The sequence below is a fragment of the Schistocerca americana genome, chromosome 2 (genome assembly GCF_021461395.2).
Source record: "Schistocerca americana isolate TAMUIC-IGC-003095 chromosome 2, iqSchAmer2.1, whole genome shotgun sequence".
In the NCBI taxonomy this organism is placed as follows: domain Eukaryota; kingdom Metazoa; phylum Arthropoda; class Insecta; order Orthoptera; family Acrididae; genus Schistocerca; species Schistocerca americana.
In genome coordinates this window covers 951676797-951696464 of record NC_060120.1, presented here as the reverse complement: position 1 = coordinate 951696464, position 19668 = coordinate 951676797, and positions in this window count along the sequence as shown.

Below are 19668 nucleotides of genomic sequence, written 5' to 3'. Positions count from 1 at the left end.
GAAGCAAATTGTTTATAGGGATTTCAATGTAGATTTTCTGTATGGGCCAAATAGAAACCTTCTTGGTTCTTTCAATTTGACGTCAGTTATTGATTTTCCTACTTAGGTGTTAGAGGAAAGCATCACACTGATGGATAATGTTGTTATAGACCAAGATAAATTTAATCAAATAAAAACGTTTCCTGTTAAGAATGGTCTGTCTAATCATGATGCTCCATACAGTAATGAAAAACATTTCCCCAATAGAGTGTGTTCAATTATCGATTAAACAATTGAAAATTTTAGAGGAATCTTGCAGCAGTTACACTGGGAGGAGGTGTACAGGGAACCTGATGCTAATTTAAAATTTAACGTATTTCATGATAGCTCTGTGAGTATATTAGAAAGCAGTTTCCCTAAGGAAATGGTGAAACATAATTGTACGAAACCATCCGAAAAGCCATGGCTTACTAGCCGGCCGGTGTAGCCGAGCGGTTCTAGGCGCTTCAGTCTTGGAACCGCGCGACCGCTACGGTCGCAGGTTCGAACCCTGCCTCGGGCATGGATGTGTGTGATGTCCTTAGGTTAGTTAGGTTTAAGTAGTTCTAAGTTCTAGGGGACTGATGACCTCAGATGTTAAGTCCCATAGTGCTCAGAGCCATTTGAACCAGCCATGGCTTACTAAAGTGATAAAAATATCTTGTAAACAGAAAAGGGAATTGTATCTTATAGCTAGAAGGAGTAATGATCCACAAACGGTCAAGAACTATTGTCCTGTATTAAGAAAAGTTGTTAAAATTACAAAAGTATGTGCATTATGTCTGAGACTATCACATTTGATAATAAAACCAAAACAGCTTGGAATATTATTAAAAGGGAAACAGGGCAGCCAGGAGCACCCACTACGGGGTCTATCGTCTAAAGAACCCATGGCTTCGAACTTCGAAATCATTCTCGCCACAGCTGCATTTGTCAATGGACCTTTACCCGTTCGAATCCCCTTCCTACGGCGATCAGATCGTAACGCTTAACTAGCACATTCCCCATTCTGATAATACAGCTTCCCTAAAGGCGCCTTTTCAGGTAACGTCAACATGCTGCGACTGCTGGCGCATCTGATGATCTCTCTCTCTTTTTTTTTTTCTTTATTGTATTTCAATGTATTTCAATTACCCATCGGGGCGGGCTGGCAGCAGCATATGCGCTGCTCTTCAGCCAAAAGACACAGAACAAACAATAGAAGACATTTAAAAATAACAAAGGAGAGAATATGGTGAACATAGATATAGAAAAAGGGGGAACATCATGGAAGGCAATAGACAAAAAACGGGGTGACTGTAAAATGGAGATAAAAAACTGTTTAAAAGTAGCACACACAAAAAGCCACACACTGCGACAGTTAAAAGAACACAAGGCACAGTATGACTGGAGCATAAAAGGTATCGACAGATGGCATAGCACATAACAAACACTGATGGCGAACCTCAAGGGAGTACACAATTAAAATCACACCTCTTGACGCACAGGAGAAACAGCACTAAACACAACACTGACGATGATCAAAACAGAGGATCTGCCAGGCGCAAGGAGATGAGGGAGACCGGAAGAAGCGAGGGAGGGGAAGAGATGGGGGAGAAGAGCGGGGGCGTGCTGAAGAGGGCCAGGGAAGAAGGGATGTGGGAAGGAAAGAGGCAAGTATGGGGTGCGGGGTCTCAGGGGAGAGGGGGAAAGGAGGAAAATCCGCTCTGGGAGAAGGAGGGAAGTGGAAAAAGGGGGGCCCTGGGGAGGGGGGGGGGGAACAAGGCCAGGTTATAATTGGAAGGAAGGGTAGATGTCACGGCGAAGATCGTCATCTGGGAGGGGAGGCGTTAGAAATTGCCCTGATGAAGGAGATGGAGGGTGTGGAGGTGGAGAGGGGAGGGATACAGCGATAGAGGCACGGCAATGGGCGGGGGGTGGAGAGGAAGGAGGAAACCAGAGGGTGGGGGGGATCAAGCCTGCAGACAATGTAAAGGATGTGGAGATGTTGGAGGAACAGGAGGAGGTGGGGGAAGGGGATCAGTCCATACAGGAGCCGTGTGGGGGAAGGAAGGTGGATACGGAAGGCAAGGCGGAGCACATGGCGTTCAAGGATTTGGAGGGCCTTGTAAAAGCGGGTGGGGGCGGAGATCCAGGCAACGCTGGCATAGCAGAGAATAGGACGGATGAGGGATTTGTAGGTGTGGAGGATGGTAGAAGGATGCAATCCCCATGTCCGGCCAGACAGGAGTTTCAGAAGGCGGAGGCGGGAATGGGCTTTCTGCTGGACGGTCTGGAGATGAGGGGTCCAGGTGAGGTGTCGGTCGAGGGTGAGGCCAAGGTATTTCAAGGTAGGGGTGACTGATTCTCTCTCTCATTACAGCTCCTTTTATACACGATTGTCATGCGCAGTCACTGACGTTTTGCTGTCCAGCGCCATCTGTCGGACATTTTGTGAACTTTTTTTTGTTCAAATAAAACCCCATGTCATTCCAAGCATGTGTGTCAATTTTTACCTCTCTATCTACATTGTTCCGTGGTTTATTAAGTTTTCAAATTTATACCGACTTTTTGATCACCCGGTATATCCTGTGGCGTCGATAGTTCCGACGCCACAGCGTAGGTGCACGCTTGTAGGTTGGCACTACGAGAGCGGACGAACTCCGCCGACCACAGCGCCCTCTGGCCGACGCTGTGGAGCTCAACGGACGCCGCTCTGCTTTCTGCCCAATTGATCAAGAGCAGACGATCAAGCAACTTAGCTTCTACTTCATAGGGGGCTAGCCATTACAGACTTTGCCTTTGTAACTTCAGTGATAGTTTGTCCAACTACTAGTAACTGTTAGCTTTGATACATGGACAATGGCTTTGCACCTATGTGCTCATCATTACGAAAAGTTACGTACATGTTGTAAGACGTGTATATTTCCATTGTCTATTGTCAAACCACAATTTATGAAAGATGTTTATATTTTATTAATAGTATTAAGTAGGAATAATTAATATTTGTCATGTTGGAAATAATTGTGGTAGCAGGGAATGTCTGCACCAAAGTATTGTTGGCAGGAGAGACCGCACATTGATATAATTTTAAAAAGGGCGGGAGAGTCCGCGTATGGATACATTTTAAGCAAAGAGCGGGAAAGATCGCGCATTGATACATTTTGTAATGGTAGCAGGGATTGTCTGCACCAGAAAGCATTGTTGGCGGGAGAGACAGCGCTTAAGCGTTCGCAGGAAGTCAGTAGTAAGCGAGATGTGAAGCGAGTCGGTGACAGGTCTGAAGCGAGAGGTCGAGAGGAGCGGTGTGCCTGCCAGCCACCAGCTATGATTTACAAGAGATTATAAACGGATGTACAGAGACATCAGCTAACTGTTATCATAAGAGGAACTAATATTATTGAATTATTTTTTGAGAAACTCAAGACTACTGAAGGCATGTTTGCGCAATGCTAGTTGTAGGATTATTGTAAAAAGTAAGTCCCATTTGAACGTTTGTAAAATCATTTCATTCAGAATATAATTAATTTTTGCCAGAAATATTGCATTACTGATTATAATCTATCCCAAGAACCATCAACGTAAAACTTTACAAAATTTTATTTTTGTCGAGAAAAAGTTTAACTATGGATTACGTAATTCCAGTCAAATTAATTAAAGAATAACGTCAGCTTTACTATTAAAGAATAAAGTCAGCTTTGGTAATAAATACAGCCGCTTATTATGACATCCCACCAGCAGCTGATAGAGTATAGTAAAACAGTGTCAGTATATTCATGTCGCAGTTCGATGTAGCAGTCAGATGGCGATCCAGTAGCAGTAAAAAAGGTAAGGAACAGTTTTGGATTATTGCAGGTAACAACTGAGGGCCACGACGACGACACATTCTATGTATCTTCGAAATAATCAGAAAATCACTTTTAATAAGCGGAATTTAAATTTGTATGCGAAGATTGAGAAAGAGAATTAATTTCAAAGGGAAGATTTAATTTGTTATTGTTAAGCAAGAGATAGAAATCCTAAGGGAAAGTTTCATAGGATATTCAGAAGGGAAGGTTGCGTAACAAAAGAGATATAGAAGAGAGGGGAAGGTTTCAATGTCATTGACTAATATTCTCTGTTAAATGTGCTTTTACTTTACATGCAGTACCGAAGTGCTTTACCTCTCCAGCTCCTACTCGCTTCCTTTATTCGGCCTATTTCGCAGGTCACGGTTGCAGACCCACACGCCGCCTTTTAGGCGGGATACAAAATATCCCTCAAGGCAATATGCAATTTTGGAATTCAGTCGCATCAAGGCCGACAAAAAGATCATTAAAACAACTGAGTAATGAAGCGACGAAGAACGTCAAATATTATACAGAAACATGTAACAAACCATGTTACAATTAAAGGCATTTATATGTACTATTCCATTTTAAAGCAAGCAACTTAAACCTTAAATTAAATTTAAAAATCCAGCGCACTGCACAAAGGAACGTGTTCAACACCAACTTTGTGGTCCCCCCTCTTTCATTAAACGTCGTATTTAACTTTAACATGTGTATAATAAGCAAGAAGCCAGAATTAGGCCGGCTGGAGTGGCCGTGCGGTTCTAGGCAGTACAGTCTGGAACCGCGTGACCACTACGGTCGCAGGTTCGAATCCTGCCTCAGGCATGGATGTGTGTGATGTCCTTACTCATTTTATCCAGTTTTGTGTCCCTGCTGTAAAAGAAAGAACCGTGGACATGCCGTCTTTCAGCAGCAAGCCGCTCGTATGATAAAACATCAGCCATTAGCTTCCGTGGTACTAGAGGGAGCTGCAGAGGGTAAAAACTGTAGGGGAAGACGGATATTGGAATAAATCCTACAAATAATTAAGGCGTGGCGTGTAAGTGCTGCTCTGAGATGCATGAGTTGGCACAGGAGAGGAAGTCGTAACGGGAACTACATTTTTTCGAAGAACTTATCATATACTTCAAAGATCTATTGGCGCTTGAGAGTAATAGAGTAATAAGAATGACACTCTATGAAAACGGAGGTAATCAATTACATATGGGTTTTCCAACGTCACTGCTGCGCCGTCGCAACCTCCACACTTGAGTGTGTTGCTCTAAAAGAGAGCCCACGTGAGGCATAAAATCTGCCTTCAGTTACCGATGTTATCTCCGCGAACCCTTTGTTGGCGGATGCTACCGTAGGACTTTCGAGTGACTGTATCTGCGTAGAAAGCCCTCACGGAACTGGGTTTTCTCGACCAGGAACTGCCGGTCTGCAACACGGCTGGCCGCTGAATATACGAGGGCACCTCGCGAGTGACATTCCGTGTACGTATTTGTCGGTAGGCTGCCAGCACGGGGCGATCGACACATTCCGATATGGTATTTACGCGCCGCGAGCCGCTACCGGTTGCTGGCGGAACGGAGGGAGGTGTAAATGAAATTAGTGGCGGCGTGTCGCTCGTTGTGTGGCCTCGCCTGTTCTTCGCGGCCTTCCACGAACTCATATCCCGTCCCGTGCATGCAAATCATGTTGTTTCTGGCAAAGGAGTTTTATGAAGCCGGCCTTTTAAGTTTGATTTACCGTTGTTGCTACACCTCCAAGGAGGTATTACAACGTGCACTGAGCTCGACGGCTTTTTTATCCGCTAGCGGTGTGAAGTAGATAGTTCCGTTGCTTCACACCCACTGGAAAGAAGGTGGATGCGCTTAATTTATCAGAAGTAGGTACTGTAAAGGGTATCCTATAAAGAAATTGTCAAAAATTTGGCGATTGCTGTGCAGGGACTGTTCGCAAACTCTGTGGAATGTCTGACCAATGTAATGTATCGCAGAAGTCGACTATGTTAGGACTCACTGCTGCATCAGAGAAAACCTGTTTGCTTGCGGACATTAAACCCTCGGGGCATCCTCGTATTAGTCGTTCTGCGGAAAACATCGCAGTCGTGAGTGATAGCGTTACATTACATTAATACTTGTTACATAGATCATGAATACGAAAATTTGTAATGACGTGGAATGTGACAGTTTAACATAAGTTTTCATTACACAATATTTATTTATTTATTTTTCACAGTTACTACTTCATATCTAAAAATTCATCTATTGATTAGAAAGAGTAGTCATACAGAAATTCTTTTAATTTGTTTTTAAGTGTTGCTTGGCTATCTGCCAGACTTTTAATGCTATTGGACAAGTGACCAAAGAATTTTGTGGCAGCATAATCCACGCCTTTCTGTGCCAAAGTCAGATTTAACGCAGAATAGTGAAGACCAACCTTTCTTCTAGTGTTGTAGCTATTAACTTCGCTATTATTTTTGAATTGAGATAGGTTAATAATAACAAAAATCATAAGTGAATATATGTACTGCGAAGGTACTGTGAATATCCCGAGTTCCTTAACTAAACTTCTGCAAAATTATCTTGGTGGGCTCCAGCTATTCTTCTGCATACACGCTTTTGTGCAATGAATAATTTTTCTCTTAATGATGAAGTATGCCAAAATGTGATGCCATATGGAAGGATTGAATGAAACAGACATAGTAAGCTAATTAACCGATATGTTTATAACCAAAATTTGCAATAACACTAATAGTGTATGTAGCTGAGCCTGACTGTTCAGACTATCAAGGTGTTTCTTCCAATTCAATTTCCCACCAGTGCATGCACCCAGAAATTCTAAATATTCTGCCTTAGCAACACATCTCTATTCAAAGGCTATATTTGTCAATGAAATTATGCTATTTACTGTACAGAATTATATATATTGTATTTTCTCAAAATTTAGTGAGAGCCCATTTGCAGAGAACCACTTAATAATTTTCTGAAAGATATTATTTACAGTTTCCTCAGCTAATTTTTATTTGCTGGGTGTGATTACTATATTTGTATCGTCATAAAAAAGAACCAGCTTTGCATCTTCATGAATATAGAGTGACAAGTCATTAACATATATTAAGAAGAATAAGGGACCCATCACTGAACCGTGTGGGACACCATTCTTGATACTTCCCCAGTTAGAGGATTCTACTGATTTTTGCAGCTTGTATGTATTGTTAATTTTCCTTCTGCATTCTTCCACTTAAACATAAATTAAAACATTGTCCCACTCATACCACAATACTTAAGCTTGTCTAGAAGAATTTCGTGATTCACCCAAACAAAAGCCTTTGAGAGATCACAAAATATGCCAATGGGTGATATTCGGTTATTCAGAGCATTTAATATTTAATCAGTGAAAGCATATATACCATCTTCTATTGAAAAGGCTTTCTAAAAACCAAACTCACGTTTTATGACTACTTTATTTTTACAAATATGTGAAGCTAATCTTGAATATGTTACTTTTTCAAGAATTTGGGATAAAGCTGTCAGAAGTGAGAGTCAGGGGTAGTTGTTAGCATCAGACCTATCCCCTTTCTACGCAATGGTTTAACAACAGCATATTTCACTCTACCTGGAAAACACGCCCTTTCGCAGTGAGCTACTACATAGGTGGCTGAGAATCTCACTTATCTGTTGGGATCAATCTTATAGTACTCTGTTGGAAATGCCATAAATTCCATGCAAGCCTTTTCTTTTGAGTGAATTTATAATTTTCCTAATTTCAGTAGGAAAGGTGGATCAAATTTCAATTTCATCAAGTGCTATAGGTATTGCCTCTTCTGTATACAACTTTTTATTTTCCAATGAATAGCTGGACCCTATTTGCTCTACAACACTTAAAAATGATTATTAAACATGTTTTCTACTTCTAACTTTTTGTTGATAAACTTTTAATTGAGTTTGATAGAACTTCACTAAAAGCGCCTTTTCAGGTAACGTCAACATGCTGCGACTGCTGGCGCATCTAATTCTCTCTCATTAGAGCTCCTTTCATACACGATTGTCATGTGCAGTCACTGACGTTATGCTGTCCAGCGCTATCTGTCGGACATTTTGTAAACTTTTTCTTTTGATCACCCGGTATATCAAAGTTTTCTTAATGTAATCCTTTTTATTTCCTCGGCAGTACAGATACGTGGATTTTCTTGGAAGGAGATACAGAGTTTCTACAGCTTTTCTCAGCCTCGAAGTGTCCCTCGCAAAATTCATGTTATGCGTGACATCATTCGAATTTTCAGCTAAAAAGGTCGTCTCGTGGTATACTGCCATGTCCAGGAACGACTTTACCATACGAATCATCTTTTATGGAATGGAGGCAACCAGGATCTGAAGCCGAAAAAAGCGTCCGCCTTCGTTTGGACAATGGAAAACTTGTTATCATTTTTCGAAGAATGTTTTATGAGTTGAAGAATGTCATCCTCTGTATAGTATTTACCTTCCCTCCTTGGCTTCCTCCTTCTTATCCCGAAATCGCCATCATTCGGTGCGAACAAGTGACCTCTAACGAGAAAAATATCGTTTGCTCTACAGGGCACCATCGCCATCCTAACCAGAGTATGGTTTTTCTTCTGGCCAGCACAACTGTCCTCTTAGTCCGCCCCCGGTAGCTGAATGGTCAGCGCGACAGAATGTTAATCCTAAGGGCCCGGGTTCCAAACCCGGCTGGGTCGGAGATTTTCTCCGCTCAGGGACTGGGTGTTGTGTTGTCCTAACCATCATCATTTCATCGCCAGCAACGCGCAAGTCGCCGAAGTGGCGTCAAATCGAAAGACTTGTACCCGACGAACGGTCTACCCGACGGGAGGCCCTAGTCACTCGACATATATATACAACTGTCCTCTAACACGCATAATTTTTTACTATCCAGTCGATCTTATTTTCGATGCACCACTTCAATAATGTGCACACTTTATTTGAGCCCTTTCCTCCCTCACCTTTATGGTATATTACAACTTATCCTTTCCCTTGAAGCTAGGTTATGTACACCGCAAACATTCACAGTAAGTTGGGTCACGTAGTACGGATCCTGAGCAGGAATGAAATTTAGGTAGATGTTGCCTATGAAAGCAATAGAGATTCCAGCATGAGTCGGACTAATTACCTATATGCAGCGAAGGTAAAATTGACGGCGTTGACAGACCCGTGTTATTGTGCAAACAGGTTTCCTTTTTGCGATAAACAGTGCGTTGATCCACTTAGAACAATAATTGTCAAAGATTGGAAATTTATAGAATTTGGTTTAGTTGCCTTTATGCAGTAAGCGAATCATATCTCCTATCACGCTGCCCCTTCTTCTTGTCTGTGTTTTCCACATTTGCCTTTCGTCACCGTTTCTATGGAAAAATCTATTCAATTCTCACCTTGTCAGTCCACCTTATTTTCAACGTCCTTCGATAGCACCTAGTCTCACTTCTCTTCTTTTCCGCTTGCTCAACAGTTCATGTCTCACTACGATACAATGCTTTTCTCCAAACACAGATTGTCAGAAATTTCTTGCTGAGACTGAGACGAATGTTTGATGCTAGTAGACCTCTTTTGGCCAGGAATGCCGTCTTTGCCTGGTCTGTTCTACTTTTCATGCCCTATTTGCTTCGTCCGTCATGTGTTATTTTGCTTCCAAGGAAGCAGAATTCTTTTACTTTTATCTACATCGTGGTCCCCAGTTTTGACGTTAAATTTATCGCCAATCTCATTTTTGCTACACGTCATTACTTTCATGTTTCTTAGGTTTCTTCTCAATCCATATTCTATACTCAGTAGACTCTTCCTTGTGGCCTTACAGAGGGGATTCTGGACATATTTTGAGCTTATACTAACTTCATTTCGTTCCCGGTAAAAACTTTGTGACTGTCTGTGGCTGATTTTTCGTTCCCTTGTGACCACAGTAATGTTGAAAGTTTTTGAAAAAAATATCGGAATTTGACTGTTAATTGTTCTTCTACTGTGGCACTAGATGTCTACGCACAAGTCATATAATTCAGCCGCTGATTTTCTTACGCGATGATGGCGCCCGATAGCGACCCATGGGTTCCATAGGATTTCATTTGGCGAATTTAGGCACCGAGACATCAACGTGAGTTCACTATAATGCTCGTCAAACCACTGTAGCACGGATTTGGCACCGAGACACAGACAGATATACTGCTAAAAGATGACATCACCATCGGGGAATACATCACGCGGAATGGATGTAGGTGGTTCGCAGCTGTTAGCAAGTTGAAACCTCACCTTAGAAAAATTTATGAATTACTGTGCTGGTAAACCCCTTACGTTATTTGATTTTCTAACAGCTGAGCAAAACTAAACGTACTCAGACATTTCTCTCTTTACCTATTATGATCATCACTAAACTGACACACAATATTTTTTTAGCGCAACGCAATCTGACTTTCAATAATTCCTACAAAAGAATGACCGTGACTAACAATAACCTATACCCTTCATGAATCACTTACCTCAGAAAAATCTTCGTTACTCAAACTACTGCAATACAGCGTGTGCCAATACTGCCAGCTGAATAAAAGATTCTAACTACTGAAGGCGCTAACTACTGATAGGCATAGTTAGCAAATGAAAGATTTTGATAGAGAACAAACAATGTATCCAAAATTACAAATTTACTCTTTCTGATGGACACACGTCCAGATCGTCCGCTCTCAAAACTCCGCCATCTCTCTCCCCACATCCACCACTGCTGGCGGCTCACCTCCAACTGCGCAATGGTACGCGCTGTTCACATCCAACTGCCCAACACTACAATAGCAAATATTCCAACAATGCAAACCAGCCACAGACTGCACACAGCACAGTCAGTGATTTTCATACAGAGCGCTACGTGGCGTTACCAACATAAAAACCTAAACAGCCTACTTACATAGCAGACAGCCTACTTACAAAGTCTTCGATTGCTAGCACTGGTCCCATCTAGCGCAGGAAAATGTCTCCAATAGCATACACGCTAATACTGCTCCAATCAACCTGAGCCTGTGACGCATCGCACGTTTCGAGCAGCCGTTCACCTCGATTACCGCGTTTGTGGAGACGACCATCGACCTAGTGTAGCAAAAATATGATCCATCTGAAGAGCCAACACGTTTCCATTTGTTGACGATCTAATGCAAAAAATGCAAATGGCTCTGAGCACTATGGGACTCAACATCTGAGGTCATCAGTGCCTAGACTTAGAACTAATTAAGCCTAACTAACCTAAGGACATCACACACATCCATGCCCGAGGCAGGATTCGAACCTGCGACTGTAGCGGTCTTGCGGTTCCAGACTGCAGCGCCTTTAACCGCACGGCCACTTCGGCCGGCCTGACGATCTAATCATGACGGTCCTGTGCCCACTGCAATCGCAGATGACGATGTTGTTGGGTTTGTTCAAATGGTTCAAATGGCTCTGAGCACTATGGGACTCAACATCTGAGGTCATCAGTGCCTAGACTTAGAACTACTTAAACCTAACTAACCTAAGGACATCACACACATCCATGCCCGAGGCAGGATTCGAACCTGCTAACGTAGCAGTCGTGCGATTCCGGACTGAAGAGCCTAGAACCGCTTGGCCACAACGGCCGGCTGCCGTTGTGTCCACATGTGAACACGTAGGGGTGGTCTGCTGCGTAGCTCCATGTTCAACAATATACGATGAACGGTGTGCACCAGCATTATGCACTTTCGGCAGAGATGCCGCAGATCGCCATCTATCCTACTTTACAGAGCAAACAAGCCTCCAAACCCCACGTTCTGTGAAGACATCCAATCATTTAGCGTCTGGTGTTCTGTCCTATCTTTTCCTGTAGATTCTCGCGACAATAGCACGCGAACATTCCACTAACTTCGCCGTTTTCGAGATACTCATCTGTAGGCTCTACGTAATAATAATCTGCCCTTTGCCAAAGTCGCATATCTCAATGCACTTCCCCATTTGCTGCCCATGTCTTCGCTAGTGTGATCCCCCGTCCGTGTACGCTCCGCTTACGTACTCCTGTTACCGCGTCACCTACCGGCAACACCACCAGTCGGCATCCAGGGTCGCGGTGGGCAGTGGTCATGATGTTTTGGCTTATCGCTTTATATTTTAACATTTAAACATGCGCATGAGAATGGCTATGAAACCGAAATCATAATTGTGTAATGCAAATGAACGTTTAATAGTGAAATGGTGGAAATTTCTTAAAATAATCTACGTATGATTTTCCTATTGTCAAAGTATGTCATACACCCTCGGTGAAAAAGTTTCCGATATTGATTTTATTCCTGCCGTACAAGCGACGTCAGCTCAGTAACTACGGTGGCAACTTGATGTAACAATTGTAAACAATAGAAATGCAATTGACCACTCAGACGTAAGATGTAAGATTAAGTAGTGGACGTGGGACCGTCGTGTGTCAACGTTGTTGTGCCACAAAACGCTGTGCAGCAACATCTCTGAACCAAGTGTTCGAGGCATTCTCCAGAATGTTTCGAAGAAGAGAAAAGTGTGTACATACATTGTCCCACACGACATAGCTAAGGGAAAAAAAACACAACGACGCATGGATAACTGCCGCGAATTGATTGAAAAGAGAAACGAGGGAAATTATTTTCTGAAAAAAAAGAAAAAAACCGATTCGAGTATCGAGACAAAATGTTATCAACATGAACATATCACAAATCGACAGCCAGCAGTAATTCACATCAAGGATCAAAGCCTTGGAAGGACTTTCCTGACAGTTTCACATGGTTGCGTGAACGTTCTGTGCGTTGTAGTCAAGCGGAGGGGGAGGGGCGGGAGAGTGAGAGAGAACCTCTGAAGCATTAATACCACCATCTTAGCTTTTCTCTATTTTCTCTTAAGTAACTTTCGAAATTTTTAGGGCTGACGTGGTGTTTACAGCATATATCAAGACAATGCAGTTAATTTGAATGTTTTCATCGTAATATATAAGCATATTGCTTGGAAGACAAATAACATTGTCATAAAATGATTCTAAATTCGTCAAAAGTATGTACCGTAGATTGGATGTACAGTTAAATGTTATTGGCTTTGAACTACAGATTGAAAGTGAGGAAATAGCATAGATATACAAATTTAAGGTGATACGACCTCATTAAACTCAAGGAAGCAGAGAAGGTTGAGAGTTTCAATGGCAGCATTAGGGTCAGGTGACAGAAAGAGAGGAAATAAATACGACAGAAAACTAGTGGGTAGCTTTGGCAGATGGTACAGCAAAGACAGCAGAGGGTCGATAAGGCAAAAAGCCCATACCCAGCAGAAATCCTTGGATAACACAGGAGACACTGATTGTAATTCACGAAAGCATGAAATTAAAAAAACAAATACGGCAAATTAACATTCTAATAGAAATACAGTCGTCTAAAAAATAAGATTTGCAGAAAGAACAAAATGATACAGCGGGAATGATTGGGGGGCAAATGCAAGGGAGTAGAAGCAAGACTTCGTAAGAGAGAGATGCTGACCACAGGAAAATTCTTTAAAAAATAGTTGGAGGAAAATGGCAAAAGGAAAAAGATCAAAATGCTAAAGTAAGAATTATCAGAGATCAAATACAAGTCTGTAGCAGCGTGGGGATGATAAAAATAAAAGCCACCTAAACGAAAATTAAAGAAATCTTTGGAGACAAGAGAGGCAGCTGTGTGAACATTAAGAGCGTGGGTGGAAAGCAGATAAGGGAAACGTGAAATGCGGAGCATCATAAAGATGGGCTACACAAGGCAAATGAACCTGATGACAATGTCATAGAAAGGAAGGAGGCATTTGATCAAATGAGATGAGAAATATGATATTCAGTGAAAAATTTGACAGGGCGGCTAAAGACCTAAGACGAAACAAGACACGTGGAGTGGACGATACTCTCTCAGGATTGTTGGATCGCTGTAAAAGCCAGCCATTACTGATCTATACCAACTGGTATGCAAGATATGTGACACAGGAGAAATACCCACAGACTTACGAAGAACGCAGTCCTTCCATGTTCAAAAAAAACAGCAGGTACTGATAGATTATCGAACTACTGCATTAATGGGATATGGTTCCAAAATACTAATACGAATTATTTACATAAAAATGGAAAAAAACTGTTACTTTCCGATCTCAGGAAAGATCAGTTTGAGTTTTGGACAAATATGGGCACACGTGAGGCAGTACTGACCCTACGATTTACCTTAAAAGGTATGTTAAGAAAAGGCAGACCTAAGTTAATAGTATTTGTAGATTTAGAGAAATCTCTTGAAAATGATGACTGGAAAACACTAAACGAAATTCTGACGGTAAGAGAGGCAAGATACAGTGAGCGCAAAGATATCTATATCTTGTTCAGAAACCAGACAAAAGTTATAAGAATCGAAAGACATCAAAGAAGAGCAGTAGTTGGAAAGAAAGAGAGAAACGCTTGTAGCCTCTCCACAACGTTATTCAATCTGTACTTTGAGGAAGCAGTAAAGTAAAAAGGAGAAATTTGGGAAGTGTATTACAGTTCAAGGAGAAGAAATAAAAACTTTGTTGTTTGCTGATGGCACTGTATTTCTGTCAGGGGTGATAAAGGACTTGGAAGAGCAGTTGATCGGAATGGACAGTGTCTTGAAAAAGAGTTATGAAAGTAATAAAATAAACACTAACAAAAAGTACTACAGGGGTAACGAAATACAATCGAACTAAATCAGGTGATTCTGAGATTATTAAATTAGGAAATGAAATGGGAAAGATGGTAGACGAATCTTGCAATTTGGTTGACAAATTGACTGTGATGAAGGTATTTATTTGGAGAGTAACCTTGTAGTGAATTGAAACGCAGACGATAAAGAGTACAGAGTATATAAAATGTAGAGTGGCAATGACAAGAGAAGCATTTCTGAAAAAGAGAAATTTGTTAACATCGAACATTAATATAAGTGATAGGAAGTATGTGATGAAGGTATTTATTTGGAGAGTAACCTTGTAGTGAATTGAAACGCAGACGATAAACAGTTCAGACAAAAAGAAAATATAACTTTGCAACAGTGCTGCTACGGAAGAATGCTGAAGATTCGAAGGGTAGACCAAATAAATAATGATAAAGTATTTAATCAAATTGTGGAGAAAGGAAATTTGTGACGCAACTTGGTTAACAGCAGGAGTTGGTTGAAAAGAAAATTTCTCAGTTTGGTAACAGGAGGTAAAACCTGCAGAGGGATGTTCAAATGTTCAAATGTGTGTGAAATCTTATGGGACTTGACTGCTAAGGTTATCAGTCCCTAAGCTTACACACTACTTAACCTAAATTATCCAAAGGACAAACACGCACCCATGCCCAAGGGAGGACTCGAACCTCCGCCGGGACCAGCCGCACAGTCCATCAGTCCATGACTGCAGCGCCTCGGCTAATCCCGCGCGGCCCTGTAGAGGGACACCAAGGCTTGAATACAGTAATCGGGTTCAAATAGACGTAGGTTGCAGTAGTTATAAACAGATGTAGAGGCTTACAGAACACAGACTAGCGAAGAGAGCTTCATTAAACCTGTCTTCCAACTGAAGGTTTCGAGAATGACACTTTTAAAAAACTAATCGTTTCTGTAAATTATGTTTCCTCCAAAATGATGACAGTATTTCTTTTTTCAAATTCTTCTGACCGTATATTCTCAGAGTGATCCTGCAGGTTTATTTCGCAAACATTCATGCTCTTTATTGTGAGCAGATTTTATGCTCTGTTACAGTTTTTTTCAGTTGGCTACTCCTGTATATTCAGCGTAAGCCTTTTTACCCTCGCTTATTTACATTTCGGGTTGGCTGGGAATCTCTCGATAGATTACTGGAAAATGAGATTTCAACTCAGATATTTTGGTTAATCTATAACACATTAGTATGAAGCATTACCTTACTGTTAGGGAAAAAACAGTTCAGTTTTTTTTTCTTTTTCTTCTGTCGTAGATTTCGAAGAATGAACCTCTGAGAATCTTGTTGAGAGAAAATGAATTATTACCTATTCATTCAAGGAGACTGTATCAGAAGACATTTTGTCCTCTCTGAAGTATTTCATCCGACAGAGTTCTTAATTGTTATTAACGAAAAACGTTTGTCTGATCTGTTCCTCAGAATATAAGTGAACAAAGACGCATAAGAAGTAGCATTCCAACAATGACTATGAAACAGATCCGCATGTTACATAACAAAGTTTTCGATTCTTGTGTGACTACTCGAAGTTTTTGTCAGTATGGTTCCCCCGAGACAATTAAAATTGGCGCTAGACGGAGCTAAATTTACTGCTTTGGAGTCCGTGAAAGTACGAAAAAAAGTTTAAATCTGTGGGGCTTACAAGAACACAATCTTCGAGGAAAATACGTTCTGATCTGGAAGTGCAAAGATACTCAGTGAGACAGCGCCTGGTACACAATCTGCCCGTGTTCCCTGGGAACGCCTACTACCTGTGCTGCATACCAATGAGGTGCGAGTGACGGCCTGCCATGTCCGGGAAGTTCAGTATGAGGCATGGGGGAAAACGAGACAGTCATGCTCATCACAGTCATGGAACGTGAATACAGCGCCTAGCTGGTCTAATATGTATTCTGGTAGTAACTAAAAGAACGTAGCTGTTCATTTTTATCTAGTTTCCGATACTATGCACTGAAAAATAGAATTAAAGGATCAGTTTCTCGAAACGCCGTGACGGCCTCCAGTTCCAACACATAAGTTTGAAATTTGGCTCGAAAGTATCTGCAATCGTTCTCTGCAATGGTGCAAAACTGTGGTGCCCTGCGATGGCACCCTCGGATGCGGCGACACTTCCTACAGCAAGATGTCGATGAATGTTAAAAAAGGGCAGCGCTCAGAAGTTCATGTGACGTGTAAAGTGGGTTAGTGATATATGGGGGCCTAATTTCACCACAGTTATGCCCAACACCAACGTGGACACGTGACACGGTGGGAAAGTGGTCACGCCCTCTCTTACCTATATTTCATGCCTACTTTTGACGCCCATGCGAAGGGGGCAGTTCCACGACGCGCAGCCTTGAAATCAAGCGGTTTTCTTGTGGGTAGCCGAGGAAAGCGTTTCACATACACCGCCGCTCAAAATCGAAACTAGAAGGCCTCAGGGGGTGGCATAAAGCGAGTGAATGAAACCACCCGTTTCCTTGGAACTTGATTCCTACAAATTTCACGGTCAAATACGACAATGTGCAGAGCGACGGGCAACAGGAAGACGTTCTTGGCTACTTTTGGCACTCTCAGTACCTCCTGGGTGGTTTGGCCGTTCTCCTAGGCGCCTGCAGGTAGGCATCTGACATCAGAGATTTGTCAAGTGATTGCCTACCGGGAGGTGCCTTGGGATGCTTTGCAGGATTTGACCGTAATGGAACATTTGTAAGATTCGCAGCAGTTGTGAGCTGTTGCCACTGAGGGTTTTGCCGAAATGGGGGCTGTTAGTGGGACCCCATACCGTTTTAAGTTCTGTACATCGTTCATGGACAGTTCTTGTCGTCCGTCCAATATATGCAGAGCCACATTCACAGGGAATTTTGTAGACGCCTGCTTTCTTCAGTTGTAAATCGTCTTTAACGGATCCAAGCAGGGCCCGGATCTTTGCTGGTGGACGGAAGATAACCTTCATTTTATTTTTCTTCAGTAATCAGTCTATTTTCGACGACACATTCCCGGCGTATGGAAGGAACGCAGTTGATTTATAGTAGCTATCAGCGTCCTCAGTTCGTTGCTTCTTGTTATGAGAGTTGCGCATGGCCTTCCTTATTTGGCGTAAAGTGTAGCCATTCTCTTTGGCCAGACGACAAGAACTCTCCACGAACGATGTACAGAACATGAAAGATACACCCGTCTGCGGCAACCGTAAAAATCGTCTTGCCGATAATCTTATAAATCGTGACAACGGCTTTCAGCTGGATAAAAATTGGAATCCTGTTATTGAAATTATACAATCACAGCGGAATCGACAGCGTCATTCGATACTCAATGACTAGATGATCTTTTACTTTCACCACCGAGGGTAACACGCACAACTCGGCTATGCCGCGCGTGTCAACACCTGACGCATGCGCTGTAGGATGCCAGTACATTTCGCATGCGCGAGATTCGGCATAAATACCGCGTCTGCACCTGGGCTCTTCAGTAGTTGTGTACTCACCTGATGGTGGCCGGACGTCTCTGGGGCGGTCAGGATCCGGCTGCATACCCGGAAATTATTAGAAGAAGAAATACGCCGGGAAAATTTCAGAAGTCACGTTCATATTTCTTCGGATGGTTTTTTTTATCGAATTGTCCACAGTGGTTCCACCCTGTACACCAGAGCAAAAATTGCGATCTCATTGCACTTCGAGTGGGTGAGATCAAATTCAGTTGGGTTACAGCTCTATGATGCCCGTCGAGAGCGGTTGTATCGCCCAGGAGGTGTTAACAGTGCCACTTGTCAAGAACATCTCATTGCCCTGAGAGCTGTCGTTTTCGACAGCAAAACATGTGGAAATCAACATCTTAAGGAAATAGATGGTTCTATTGACGCCCTTAGTGCCATCTCCTGAGCCCTTCTGATTTCGATCCTGAGCAGCGGTATGCCTGAAATGTTTTCCTCCGCCACCCATAAGCAAAACGCGTGACTTCAACCCTGGTCGACGCGGTTGTGACCTCCATCGCAGAGGCGTCAAAGGAAAGTGTGAAATGTAGTTAAGAGGGTATGTGACAACCTTCACATCGCGTGACACGCCCACGGTGGTGTTGGGCGGAACTGTGGTGAAATTTAGTGCCAGTGTGACATCATTAACCAACTTTACACCTCACACGAACTTCTGAGCTTTGGCCTTTTTTTCCGCATGTATCGACACCTTGCTGTGAAGCGTAGTCGAGCCCGAGGCTGACGCCTCAGGGCTCCAGGCTTTTATACCGTTACTGAGGAAGACATCAGCTGTTTAGTGGAATGACGACAATGAAAGTTTGTGCACGACCAGGACTCGAAGACGGATTTCCGCCTAACGATTTGGCTATACGAGAGAGACCCACGGCCAGACCCAAACTTCCATATGTCGCCAACAGTGCTTCCACAACTTGTACTCGTATATCCATTACGTATATTCCCGTACACGGGAAACATTTTACTTGAAAGTCGCTTGCCCTCTGTCGGCGGATAAATACGATATTGCAGTGCATGTGTTGTTCCGAATTACGATTCAAAGTTCCTATTGGCGTGCATGCATGTGCGAACGAACTTTGCATCATAATTCTGAATAACACAGGCTCTGCAATTTCGTATTACGGATAAAGGCTGCACGCGCCTTTGAGGCAAATTTCAAAAATCTGTGTTGCAGTGGAAGACAATTACAAGGTTTCGAAAAACTGATCCATTAATTCTGTTGTGCAGTATATTTTTTAACGTAGGATCTGGGGAAATACGGAGGAGTGTGGCGTGTATTCCGCTACTGTTTGTATACACGCTGAAAAAGTAAATAGTCGATAGCATACCGTTACTTAATAAACACTCTCATTGGCAATTAAGCTCAGGGTGACACATGGCAGATGGACGGTTTTTAATGAAGTAATACTCGGCCAACTTTAAAATTAATGCATGTTTATTTACACAAAATCAAATCTCATTATTTCCCATTTTATTTAACAAAGTAATTTGTGAAAAACAATGTCGTCAAGGTGATGTCCATCATTTCGAATGCAGGACTCAAGTTTCTTCTCAAAATCCTCCATCACATGCACTAAAATATCTGCAGGGATGGCAGCAATTTCTTGAATGATTGCATTCTTCAACTCGTCCAAATTTCGTGGTTTGTGGTTGTAGACACAGTTCTTAAGGTACCCCCACAGAAAAAAGT